We start from the raw sequence: 10,974 nt of genomic DNA, 5'->3' as shown, positions 1-10,974 counted from the left end.
CTCTCTCTCTCTCTCTCTCTCTCTCTCTCTCTCTCTCTCTCTCTCTCTCTCTCCCTCCCTCCTGCCCCCTCTCCAAATTCTCTGTTCTGATTGCAAGGGGTTTCTGATCATTTCGTAGAAAAATTCATTCAGGCAAGTAAGAGTGAGTTAAAAAGCCGTAGATAAATGGATCTAAGTCCTCTCCATCACAAGGTTAAGCAAGGTATTCTCTAACAGTCTGGCGTAGGATAATCCAGAAAAGCTTTAGATTAAAGACCTAGGAAAATTCTTGCCTATAGTATAGCTATCGGCTTGAAACGTTGAATAAATAACACATCCATCTACAGGGGCATTCTATGACTCCCATGGCCAAGGCCCAGCCCAGCAAAGGCAGGTCTTTCCCACAGGCTCTCCTGCTTGGAATTTCCAAAATCTCTGGCTACCTGTGCAGGTGTGGAAAATAAGATGCAGGATCCATCTCTCCCCCTCCCACCTCTGCTTTTTTCAAAGGTTGTGTTAGGCAAATGAATAGCAAATCCTATCTATACCTACTCTAAAGTAAGTTCCTTTGGCGTTAGTGACATTTACTCCTAGAAAAGTGGACTCAAGATTGCAATTTTAATTACTTGTAATAATTCACACTGAATGGTAGTAGAACTAAACTCTTATACTTAATGTGTGAAACCTATAGACATCTATTGTTGCTATCATCATCATCTTCGTCATAACTATTACACTGCATGAATTTTTCTTAACTGTTCTTCTCTGAGATGCTATTGTTCAACCTATAGAATTAAGGACTGTCTGTGTACACAGTGTGGTTATTCACCTGAATTGATCGAATATCACACACACACTTGATATTTTATCAGTCTGAGTGAATAGCCACATTACGCGCACACATACACACATGCACACAGACACACAAACATATACAAATTGGAGCCATTGTGCAATGCAAAAAAAAAAAAGGAAGTTAGCAACTATTGAAATCAATGCAAAGCAAGTTTGCTGTTGCTTTTTCAACATTACATTCACGATGATAAAAAGTTGCTGATTTGTGCCCAACATACATTAGCTCCCATCAATCAGCTGCCTTACATTCTGAGTGTTTGTACCTCAAATGCAGGGTTAGCAGTTAGAGGCAAGTTAACCAGCCACCTATTAGTTGAGTCTGTGCATTTCTCAAAGTTTAAATTGTCACATGCTGCTGGAGAGTGTGGCACAGGAAGAGTAAGTGCCTATGCATTGAACACATTCAGATGTTGTTTTATATTTCAGTCTTTTACACCATTCTATCCATGTGGGTAAGAAAACCTGTTTGCCAGGATGTAATATGAAAGGAGTGAAAATACTGCCTGCTCACTTTTAAAAAAAAGTTTTAATTCTTACAACTGTAGCAAACAGTTTTAAAAATGAATGGGCTTTGTCAGATGAAAGTGGTGAATCAAATTCCTAGTGACATGGGCATCAGGGTTACAAAGTTACTTGGCTATTTTTTGTTTTGTTTTAAATCAGCAGGGTAAATAAATGAATACATTAATTATGTCTCAAGTTGTATGGTAGCTTGGAAAAAGTTTTGCCCCACGTATGCAGCACACTCAGCTATTTTGCCTATAATTTTGCCTCAGAAAATCCTGACCAAATCCTTTTCTATCAGTACAGTCAGAACTTCTTATATAGCTCAGCCATCAGCCTAATATTTTTAGTTCCTAATGTGTTCTTTATGAGATTCTTTGTATGCCTGTCAACATTTGTAGGAACCAATGATTTCCCCAATAGGGTCAGTTGCCCCTTTGAGAATATTGTTTTATTTTAAATATCAACACCGCCAGTATCACCATCCCTTTCCCACTAAATAATTTATATCAGTATTTATCCTGGATGGGTGATAGGTGGAGGGACAGTGTTAGAAAAATACCTCCTGCTTATTTTCCTCCATTCAAAGCCAGCCAGTTTACTACACATGCTGTATTGACGACAAGGCTTTTATTCCAAAAACGATTTCAATATTTACATGAAACAAGCCATTACTTCTAACACAGGCATCAATAGTAGTTATGAAATACTGATTCCCCCCCCCCCCATTGCACTCTCCCTGTTGTGTTGGCTAGACAGGAGCTCATCTCCTGGCTGCAGAGCATATACAGACTGTCTGCTTTTGCACAGTTCTTCTTTTGACACCTCCATGGTCCACTTCTCATCCCCAGAAACAAACAAAAAAAAAAAGTCTTTCCTGATCATGAACTCAGGAGATGTGCCTCTTAAAGTCTGCTTTGTGCATTACTTTGCCGGTGAGCAGGGATCACCAAAATTCCAATTTCTAATTTTAACGTTTAAATTTACACACTTAAAAATGTAAATGGTGAATGTAAAAAGCAGTCACTGAAGTACCCTTTCCATCAGGATGTACCCCCCCCACACACACTCACACACTTGCAATCATGCAGTCTGTAGCTGAAGTTCAGCAAGACTGGAGCTGAAGTTCAAGCAAGACTGAAATAGCTACAGGTTTCTTGCCCCCAGAGATCACCCCTTTGCTGAAATAAAATGCAGATTTTTTTTTCTGGTTAGGGAATAATGGAATTGATGGCTGGGTTCCTCTGTGAGCATTACAATTTATTTTTCCTTCCCTTTCCTCTCCCCCATGGTTCCCTCCCCATACCCCCTCCCCTGCAAGGCAAGCAGTTTGCAGAAAGATCATTGAGAATAATGGAGAGAAATTTTCACCAAATTTCCAAAGGCACATCACAGTTTTAAATGCAGGTTTTTATTTTACTGTGATTTTTAATTGGTTTTTTTTAAACAAATCATAGCTTACCATGAAATCTACTGCTTGATTAATCAAATATATATACATACATACATACATATATACATATATTAATGAGCTCTGCAAGTTTTACTACATAGGATGTATCTTAGAATGGCATTGTGCTCTGCTCTACAAGGCTTATTTTATAGGACAAGTCTTAGAAGGGCATCACTAGTGAAGTTCCAGTGACTTTTTTCCCCATTCCACAAATATTTGCAATTTGTCTGTACCAAATCAGTACACAGCTTCTCACCGTACCCTAGCACAACACATTGCTGGCTGGTGGATTTAGGAAAAATAAGCTATCCTGTTGCAAGCAACTAGGCTTAGCATTGTATCTATCATCTCCTTCATACTTTAAAGATGTGGTCTACCCTAAATGAGGAAGATACTGAGGAGAAGTTGCACACACACAGCTATGCACACACACACAAAGTGCTTGTTTTTTGCTGGATAGAAGAGAATTATTGGTGCAATGTGAATTCTCCATATTACAGTTTCTTTAGGTTCAGGCAGCATCTTTTAGCAGCCATTATCTGCACCTTTATCAACAAAGATAAGATGGGCACTGGAATGAATATTCCAAAGGGGTCGAAATGCCAGGACCATATTTTGTTATTCAGGTGCAGCATGTGCAACTTTTCTCACAGAATTTGAGAACTTAATAGATTACTGAGTCCTTATGATCCTGGCAGGAATCCAGAATAAATAGGACCCTATCAACAGTAAAACTTTATCAAATATATACAGACCACACACACATAAACACACACACACACACACACACACACACATGTATTTAATCAATATAAAAACATGTCTTTAATATATTGATATACTAATCTTGGTACTGATGGGTATCCACAGCTAATGCCCAAAGACTCTCCAGAGAAGCTAGATTTTTACCACTTCCAAAAATCCATGAGAAGTTTTTAAAAAAGAGAGAGATAGAGAAAAAAACAACAAGTGTGGGGTAGGAAAGATTTCTTTTCCTTTTTTAAAAATAGCAACTAAGATCTGAGCAAATGGGAGGAGATCCCAGAGGAGAGGATATGGAGTCGAATATTGTTACTTATTATGACAAATTAAGTGAGCATTATTCTAACTGCCCCCCCCCAAAAAATCACTTTTTGAATATAACTGCAAGTCAGTGTTCAGAGCCCAAAAGCACGGACATTTTGCTTGCTGGTATTGAATCCTGCCCAGTCAAACGCTAAATAATAAAATAAACTCATCATCACCAGGCAGTTACAGATGTCAACTCTTTAGTGCATCTTCAGCACCACCTTTGCAGATCATCATTCTGGGAGAGGCATGCATTTGTTTCCACTCAGAAACAGTGAAACCCACACATGGGCTGTCTCTGTTTAAGGTTCCTGTTCCTTTTTTAGCAGCGTTGCCTAAGGAAGGCTGAGGAGCGTCCTTCCTGCCTACTTAGGGGGCTTGCCCTTAGCTATTGGAGCACGTGGTTGAGGAGGGTCTTTTCTCAGCAGTAAGAACTGGAAGTCTCTCTGGATTCCTTTCACACCCATTGCAAAATCTCCGTCTCCTTCCCCACCCCTTCAGTCCACCCCTTCCATCTGACAAGAACGGGACATGCACAAGGCTCTGCAGGAAGATGACCAACAGGCCTCAGAAGATAGCTGGTGCCGAGATCTCAGCAGAAGGCACTCCTTTAGCCAGCAGCACTTTCCAACCTCATCGATATCCTTGGAGTCGGGAAAACCCACGGGGTCTTCAGAGGGCTCCAAAGATTCCCGAATTGCATCCCTGAGACCTCTAGGGAATGCTAGGCTACGACAGCTGTCATTGGTTACCTCTTCCAGTACTTGTGACATCACCACCACCAATGGCAGCAGTAGCAGATCGTGTAGCGGCCACGTACCAAAACAAGTCTTTCCTTGGATGAAAGAAACAAGACACAGTGCCAAGCAGAAAAGCAACCTTCCTTTTTCAGGTACTTTCTTTTCACTGTCACCTTCTTCTCCTCTAGGAGCTGTAGTCCAATATATTTGGAGGGTAGCAAGTTGGGGGAGGTTGGCATAGAGTCCAGGGGTAGGCAACCTTGGTTCTTTTATGACTCGTGGACTTCAACTCCCAGAATTCCTGAGCCACCCATGCTGAGGCGAAAGGGAGAGGTTTCCAAGCTGAGCCAAGCTGGTTCAGGAATTCTGGGACCACATATATATACTACATATCATATATATATATATAGTAAGACCAGGCCATCTTCAACATATTACTGGTTGCTTAGCAACCATTTGAAGTTCCAACAGACCTTCAAAAGTTACTTATGACCCGGAGTTGAACATGGCCACCCCAACCTCTGCAGACACATGATCACATTTTGGATGCTCAGAACTGGCCCACATTTACAGCTGTTTGCAGCATTCCACAGTCATGTGACTGCGAATTATAGCAGTTTTGCTGGTAACCAGCATTTACTTCTGGTTTCCAGCAAAACATGCCCATTGTGGAGAACGGTTCACTCAGTGACCATTTACTTAATGATTGCGGTGTACACTTGATGACCACCACGTTTATATAATGACTGGTCATAAAACTGGGTGCCCTCTAGTGATGACCTGCTTAACGACTGTCATAACTGAAGATCTTAATTCCAGGCTCAATTACAGTCGTAATTTGAGGGCTATCTTTATTACATTTTGAAAAATCTTTCTGATTAGCTACTCATTAAGAGTGTAGGAACAAATAACACGATCTAGATACACAGCGGGATAGAACACTGAAAGTATAAATAAATAGAACATTTCCATTTTCTGTTAAGGTTAAACAGAAAAAAGTTTTTTGTTTTTTTTAAAAAGATATTCATAAGAACCCAGAAAGTTCCTTTATGGTACTGAAGAGTTTTCAGCTTCAATCTTTTATTAGAAACTTGCCATTTTAATAAAGCACAAATGAATCCTGGAAAGCACTTTTCCCCAATGCTGGTTGTCTATGATTGCTCCTGGCTCTTTGGCACCAGTTTATAACCTTGTCCTTGGCTTTTTTTCCCTCTTAAAACAAGTTACCGTATATTAATCCCATCCAATCATAGATTATATGGCAGGTGTGACATTAGTGATATACAGTTATTCTGGTTTAGCTAAATGAATATGTATTTATGTGCAATAATTTTGATGACTTTAAAAAGTGTCAGGGCTAGACAAATTTATGAAAAATGAAATGACCAGTGGCCATTGCCTATGATGGTTCTATGCTACTACTGTAGTAGGATCAGAGGCAGCAAAAATCTGAATATGACTAAATAAGGTCTAATTCAGCTAGAGAGCTCTTTTTCAAATCTCATGATGCCTCTGAAGTATGATGAAAATGAACAAACAACCATTCTTTGCAGAGTGTACTGGGACAAGATATCTTCGGAAGAGGGGAGATCCTTTGTTATCACTGGAAATATTTGCAAACAAGTTATTTTGAATTCTGCTTCAGTTCTTACAAAATACATATACATCCATCCATCCAGACATACGTTCTAGACATACTGTACATTCTAATGATACCTTGCTGGGCTCAAAAGGTAAAATGGAAAGTACAGGTAGCCCTTGACTTATGACCACAATTGAGCCCCAAATTTCTGTTGCTAAGTGAGACAGTTAAGTGAATTTTGCCCCATTTTACGACCTTTCTTGCCACAGTTGTTAAGTGAATCACTGCAGTTGTTAAGCCAGTAACACGGTTGTTAAATGAAATTGGCTTCTTCATGGACTTTCTTGTCAAAAGGTTGTAAAAGATGATCATATCACCCCGGAACACTGCAACCGTCATAAATATGAGTCAGTTGCCAAGCATCTGATATTTTGATCATGTGACCATGGGGATGCCGCAATGGTCATAAGTGCGAAAAACGGTCATAAGTCACTTTTTTCAGTGCTGTTGTAACTTCAAACAGTCGCTAAACGAAGACTACCTATATCTGCTTATGATTTCTGGCTTCTACCTCCATCTCCAGTGATGTGGCTAGGATTCAACCTTGTTTTCAAATTATCCAGTCATCTGAATGCATCAGGAACTTTTGGCTGAGACTTTCTAGACCAGGGGTCTTCAAATTTGGCCCTTTTATGACTTGTGGACTTCAACTCCCAGAATTCCTCAGCCAGGCCCACCTGGCTGAGGAATTCTGGGAGCTGAAGTCCACAAGTCATAAAAGGGCCAAGTTTGAAGACCCTTGTTCTAGACAATCTACAGTCAGTCCTCCACTTACAACCAATTAGTTTAGCACAACGGCACCGGAAAAGTTACTTAAGGCCAGTCCTCACACTTATGACCATGGCACCATCCATGTGGTTACATGATCAAAATTCAGGCACTTGACAAACTGTCATTCACTTACAATGATCACAGCATCCTGGGGGCACGTGATTGCCATTTGCAACCTTCCCAACTGGCCTCCGACAAGCAACGTCAATGGAGGAGGCCAGATTCACTGAACAACTACAGTGATTTGCTTGACAAAACACAATATGCTTGGGGCAGAAAAGCCCAACTGTGGATTAAAACCAGGTCAGGTAAAGGTTCCTCCTGTCCAGTTGTATTCGTCTCTAGGAGGCGGTGTCCATCTCCGTTTCTTAGCTGAGGAAGCCAGCATTGTCCGAAGTCACTTTCCATGGTCCTGTGGCCAGTGTGACTATATGCCAAGGTGTATATATCCTCCCACTGTTATCCTCCCACTGAGGTGAAGTGATAACTGTTTATCTACTCGCATTTGCATGCTTTCGAACTGCCAGATGGGCAGGAGCTGGAGCAAGTAATGAGAGCTCACACTATTGTGCAGTGCTCAGGTCTCAAACCTGGGCTGTCAGCTTGCCAGTATTTAACCATGAGCCATCAGCTCATCAGGTTTGACCCACTTAATGATCACCTTCATAGCAATGGAAATTCTGATTGCAATTGTGGTTGTAAGTTGAAGTCTAAACAAATTCTATACGGGGGAAAACTTTGGCTAATACTATTTATTACTTTTGGCTAGAGCACTTAGCTGGCCCAGTAAATGTATATGAAATAATGGTCACAAACTTGTTTCCTAGCTTTTTAGTCCAAGAGTGAACAGCATCTGCTGGTGGTTTTCATGCTAAACCATTAGTTTGGTTTAACACACCACACGAACACGTTCATCGTTCAATTATGTGCAGAGGGAATACACATACATGGGTGTGAACAACGTTGTGTGGTTGTTACATGACATGCCCCGTTTCTGTGTTGATTTCTGTAGGATGAATATTCTGCAAGGTGATGAATGGGTTCAGAATGCAGAATGGTTAGGGCTCAAGCTGAACTGAATGTTCATTCCATTTATTTAGACAGCAGCTCTCCATCAAGGTTCTCCTCTTCCAAGAGAATTCGCACAGCCTACACCCAAACGCAGCTGGTGGAACTGGAAAAGGAGTTTCATTTTAACAGGTACCTCTGCCGGCCCCGCCGATTGGAAATGGCCCAGCTTCTGAGGCTCTCCGAGAGACAAATCAAAATCTGGTTTCAGAACAGACGAATGAAGTACAAGAAAGACAGCAGAGTCAAGGGCACCATCTTGGCATCTCCCAATAACAGCCCTGAAGTGGGTGACTATTATGGGCATGGGGAGGCTGATTACGAGATGGCCCCATCGAGTTCATGCAGCAAATCCTTGGAAGAGCTTGACAATTCAGCAGGGTACACAGACCCTCTCTGTAACAGCCCTGTAACTTCAGTCTCTTTGGACTACGGCCCTTTCTTTGGACCGGGAGAAAGCCATCCTTATGGACCTCCAGTTCTGCAAGGGAGCCCAAGAGCAATGGGAGAAAATTACCTGGGAAATATGCCCGGGGCTGACTCTTTCTTCAGCTACCCTGATTACTCCTCTGGAAACCTGGAGTACAGCTGTGCTACTGAAATCCCAAGCCATCCCCAGCTTGGGCCATCCAACTCGTATCCCATTTACACAGATTTAACCACACATCCTGTGCCTCAGGGAGATTCTCAGGGACCTGTAAATCTTAAGCATCTGTGAGAGCTGCCTGGACGGAAGCAGAGCAGGGGAAATTGCTACAGTCCTATTATCTCATTAAAACGAATACCTCTAAGTGAAACCAACAATATTCCTCCCTCCCTGCCCCCCCCATTGTTTCCTATTTATTTAATTGTATTGAAGAAAAACTTATTGGTGGGGAAAAGTAGAAGCCACTGTTGGATTTTTTTACTCAAGGAAAGACCGTTTTGATTTTTAATAATAGTAATAATAATAAAACAATCAAACCACAATATTTGCCTATCCTTGGGAAGGGCTCAATAGGTGGATAAAAATGCCAAATCCAGTCTAAACATCTGGCTGACTGTGCAACAGACCATCATCATCATCATCATCATCATCATCATCATCATCATCATCATCATCATCATCATCATCATCATCATCATCATCATAAATAATAATAATAATAATAATAAATAATAATAATCTGATCTGTTTCTTGCATGAAACACATTTTCTAATATACTTTTATGAAAGATGTGAAACTGGATCTCAGCCATTTAGTAGCAGAAGCAGCCATTTGCCCCCAGGTGGGGGAAGAAAGTCTCACCTGAGTTACTTTCATTTTCCAGGCATGACTTTGCCTAAAATTAAAAAAAAGTAATTAAAATTGGATACTTCCAAGCCTCACTCTTTTTTGCCTAGCCTATTTGAGAAGCTCAGGGCCTTCCTTTTTATTCCCTTTATCTACAGGGTGGAACCTCCCTTTGCTACTACAGTCATCTTGCCCTAATGGCATGGCTCTTTACAAGTTCAATGGGCAAGCACAGACAACCAGTGATGGGATTCAGCCAGTTCGCACCAGTTCAGTAGAACTGGTAGCTAATTTTTTGTTGCCTAGGCCCAGAATGGACTTCCGGAAGCGGCATCCACACAGAGAACCGGTTGTTCACATATTTGAACCCACCACTGCAGACAACCCTTTATTAACTAATTGTTCACCACAACATGCATGTAACCAAGGGCAGAATAAGCAACTGGGGGCCTTTTAGCAAAAACTGGTCCCCAGGAATTGAAGCAGTAGCAGCAGCAGGCAGGAGAATTAACTCTTTCCTCCCTTTCTTAAAAGTCTGACAAGAGTGAAGATATGATGGAAGTTCTCTTCTCTTGGCAAGTTGTTTAGGGCTGAGGGAGCTTCAAAGTGTATACCCAGAAACCTCAGTGGAAATGTAGACTTACATGTCTTCTTTTTTTTCCCTTTTCAAACTTTTAATCCTTCCTTCTGGTGTCTTTCACTGAGGAATAATCCCAGGTCACAGAAGATGCTAGGAAATGTCCTTGTCCATTCATGAGGAACTAGTAGAGTTCAACTGAAATGAAATTTTACCTGGAGACTTCCCTGAATTTGGTCACTGCAAAGGAACATCTGCAGGGATGGTTAGCAAGCTATGCTATGTCTAAATTCTTTTTACTGAGAACACCCCCAGATAAAATAAAAAAACCCCAACACAGTTTAGAATATCCTCTTAAACCCCACTCTCCTGTTTTGTTATTATCTACCTCCTATAAACATCTTCAGACAAGACTAATGCTTCTGCAGCAGAGATAGCTGGTTGTTTATTTTCCTACCTTCCCCCCCCCCCTTTTCTCCCCAACCCTAGCTGACCTTAAGTGCCTAGGACGTAAGCAGCCAACTCTGTTCTAAACCAACTTAGCCTTAAAGGCCCATTTTTTTTGAGAGAGGGTATTCGGTTTGAGTGGAGAACAAGGCCTTTCTAAAGCACCTGGTAAAATCCGAAAGTACAACTCTGTATTTTAAACGCCTTAAAAGAAACACACACAAACCATCTCTTGTGAAAACAGGGGTGCTGTAGAATCTCTACCTGCATCCTGGTATTCTTGGCTGAGCAAATGGCTGCAAGCCGGGGTCATTGTCTCACTATCAGAAGCAGAATTGAAAAGAATGCATTAGAAGGAGGAGAACCAACTGGCTGCTGCGAGGCACACTTTCATTGCATGTTACACATCACTGTTGGTTTATTTTTAACGATCGCTTGGCTCTCGGCATCTATTTTAATGTAATGTTTTGATACTGGAAATAAAGAGACTTTTAAAAACCGCACCAGGAGACTTTCTTGGCGAAGGCAGCCTACCTCTCCTCCATGAACACTGCTCTGTTGTTCTTAGAATCACTTTGCCATCTTGTAGTATACGA

The 10,974-nt window shown here is 41.2% G+C and overlaps 1 pseudogene; it reads left to right on the top strand.

Moving 5' to 3' along the window:
* Positions 1-3,390: 3,390 nt before the first annotated feature.
* LOC107289497 lies at positions 3,391-8,798 on the top strand (annotated as a pseudogene).
* Positions 8,799-10,974: the final 2,176 nt, after the last annotated feature.

This window comes from Protobothrops mucrosquamatus, unplaced genomic scaffold (genome assembly GCF_001527695.2).
Source record: "Protobothrops mucrosquamatus isolate PMUCROS unplaced genomic scaffold, P.Mucros_1.0 scaffold710, whole genome shotgun sequence".
Lineage (NCBI taxonomy): Eukaryota > Metazoa > Chordata > Lepidosauria > Squamata > Viperidae > Protobothrops > Protobothrops mucrosquamatus.
This window is presented reverse-complemented; position numbering and strand designations above follow the sequence as displayed.